General features: G+C 31.8%; 1 non-coding gene across 1 annotated transcript; it reads left to right on the top strand.

Moving 5' to 3' along the window:
- Positions 1–226: 226 nt before the first annotated feature.
- On the top strand, positions 227–334 carry LOC112767737 (small nucleolar RNA R71). Its single transcript, XR_003185178.1, has one exon. It is a non-coding gene; the product is annotated as a small nucleolar RNA R71 (small nucleolar RNA).
- The last annotated feature ends 2,695 nt before the right edge of the window (positions 335–3,029 follow it).

Here is a 3,029-nt window from a genome sequence, read left to right as displayed (position 1 = left end):
TCAGAGTATCAATCTCAAGAACTCCTTTCTTCTGAGTCATCCCATTATTCATAGGATTTCTTTCAGAAGTATACATGAACTGGTTATTTGCAACCATCTCAATGAGTTCCTGGGCTTCTGCAGGCGTTTTCTTCAGATGAAGAGATCCACCAGTAGAGTGGTCTAATGACATCTTGGACAATTCAGACAGACCATCATAGAATATACATAAGATGCTCCATTCTGAAAGCATGTCAGAAGGACACCTTCTTATCAATTGCTTGTATCTTTCCCAAGCTTCATAGAGGGATTCACCTTCCTTCTGTCTTAAGGTTTAGACTTCCACTCTAAGCTTACTCATCTTTTGAGATGGAAAGAATTTGGCCAAGAAAGCATTGACTAACTTTTCTCAAGAGTTCATGCTTTCCTTAGGTTGTGAGTGCAACCATATCCTAGCTCTGTCTCTTAAAGCAAAGGGGAAAAGCATAAGTCTGTAGACCTCGGGATTAACCCCATTGGTCTTAACAGTGTCACAGATTTGCAAGAATTCAGCTAAGAACTGATGAGGATCTTCCAATGGAAGTCCATAAACTTGCAATTCTGCTGCATTAGAGAAACTAATTGAGGCTTAAGCTCAAAGTTGTTTGCTCCAATTGCAGGAATTGAGATGCTTCTTCCATAGAAGTTAGAAGTTGGTGCAGTAAAGTCACCAAGCATCTTCCTTGCATCTCCACCATTGTTGTTGTTTTCGGCTGCCATGTCTTCTTCTTTTTCGAAAATTTCTGTAAGGTCCTCTCCGGAGTGTTGTGCTTTAGCTTCTCTTGCTTCCTCTTTAAAGTCCTTTCAGGTTCAGGATCAGCTTCAACAAGAATATCTTTATCCCTGTTTCTACTTGTATGAAAAAGAAGATAATAGAAAAGAAGAGGAATCCTCTATGTCACAGTATAGAGATTCCTTTATGTGTCAGAGAAAAAGAAGAATAGAATGAAGAAGGAAGAAGAATAAATTCGAACACAAAGAGAGAAAGGGTTCAAATTATGAGTAGAAGAGAAGTGTTAGTAAATAAATAAAATAAATAGAAAGAGATGAGAGGGAGAGTATTCGAATATTAATTAAAAGAAAAGAAAAATATTTTTATTTTTATTTAATTAATTAAGTTAGTTTAAAAAATATTAAAAGAAATAAATTAAAATTAGAATTTAAAACAATTAGTTAATTAAAAAGAATTTTGAAAAAGTGATTAGTTGTTTTCGAAATTAATGAGAGAGAGTAGTAGTTAGGTGGTTTTGAAAAAGATAAGAAATAGTAAACTTTTTAAAATTAAAACAAACAAAAAGTCAAGTAGTTAATTGAAAAAGATTTGAAAATAAATTTTGAAACGATAAGAAGTTAGAAAAAGATTTTGAAATTAAGTTTTGAAAAAAGATATGATTGAAATTTATTTTGAAAAGATTTAAAAAAAGAAGTTTAAAAAGATTTGATTTTGAAAATTAAAATTAATGACTTGACTAACAAGAAATTAAAAGATATGATTCTAGAATTTGAAAGTAACAAACTTGAAATTTTTGAATCAAAACATTAAATGTTAGCAATAATTTCGAAAATTATGAAATAAAATTAAGAAGAAGATTTTGAAAAATTTATTTTGAAGAATTTTCGAAAAACATGAAAGAAAAATGAAAAAGATTTCATTTTGAAAAAGATTTGAAAAGATAGAATTTTTAAATTGAAATTTTGGCTTGACTAACAAGAAACAATTAAATTTTAAAAATTTTTTACTAAGTCAACCCAAAATTTCAAAATTTATGAGTAAAATAAGGGAAAGATATTATTTTTTATTTTTAAATTTTTAATGAGGAGAGAGAAAAACAACAAAATGACACAAGACACAAGAATTTAAGATCAAAACAAATAATGCATGCAAGAACACTTTGAATGTCAAGATGAACACCAAGAACACTTTGAAGATCATGATGACCATTAAGAACATATTTTTGAAAATTTTTTAAGAAAAGAAACACATGTAAGACACCAAACTTAGAAATTTTTAATGTTTAGACACTATGAATTTGAAAATGCATATGAAAAACAACAAAAAACACAAAACAAGAAAAATTAAAGATCAAACAAGGAAAATCATCAAGAACAACTTTGAAGATCAAAAAAAGAACGCATTGCATGAATTTTTGAAAATCTAAGAAAAATTAAAAACATGCAGTTGACACCAAACTTAAAATTTGACACTAGACTCAAACAAGAAACACAAAATTTTTTTGGTTTTATGATTTTATTAAATTTTTTTGTATTTTTTTCGAAAATAAAAAATAAAAAGCTTAAACATAAAATAAAATTACCCAATCTAAGCAACAAGATGAACCGTCAGTTGTCCAAACTCAAACAATCCCCGGCAACGGCGCCAAAAACTTGGTGCACGAAATTGTGATCACACTTTTCACAACTCCGCACAACTAACCAGCAAGTGCACTGGGTCGTCCAAGTAATACCTTACGTGAGTAAGGGCCGATCCCACGAAGATTGTCGGCTTGAATCAAGCTATGGTCATCTTGTAAATCTTAGTCAGGCAGATTGAAATGGTTTTGAGGCTTTGATAATTAAAAGATAAATAAAATATAAAATAAAATAAAGATACTTATGTAATTCATTGGTGGGAATTTCAGATAAGCGTTTGGAGATGCTTTGTTACTTCTGAACCTTTGCTTTCCTGTTGCCTTCTTCCAATCATGCGTGCTCCCTTCCATGGCAAGCTGTATGATCCTCTCGGATGAAAAATACCAGGTACGGTTTCTGCACGGCTAATCAACTATCAGATTTCTCGTCTTGGATGAAAAATACCAGGTACAGCTACTGCACGGCTAATCATCTGTCGGTTCTCACTAGCGTCGGAATAGGATCTCTCTATCCTTTTGCATATTGTCACTGCACCCAACATTCGCAAGTTTGAAACTCGTCACAGTCATCCCTTCCCAGATCCTACTCGGAATACCACAGACAAAGTTTAGACTTTTCGGATCTCAGGAATGCTGCCAATT

Source organism: Arachis hypogaea, chromosome 17 (genome assembly GCF_003086295.3).
Source record: "Arachis hypogaea cultivar Tifrunner chromosome 17, arahy.Tifrunner.gnm2.J5K5, whole genome shotgun sequence".
NCBI classification, from domain to species: Eukaryota; Viridiplantae; Streptophyta; class Magnoliopsida; order Fabales; family Fabaceae; genus Arachis; species Arachis hypogaea.
Note: the sequence above shows the minus strand (reverse complement) of the source record. Positions and strands in the feature narration are given on the sequence as shown.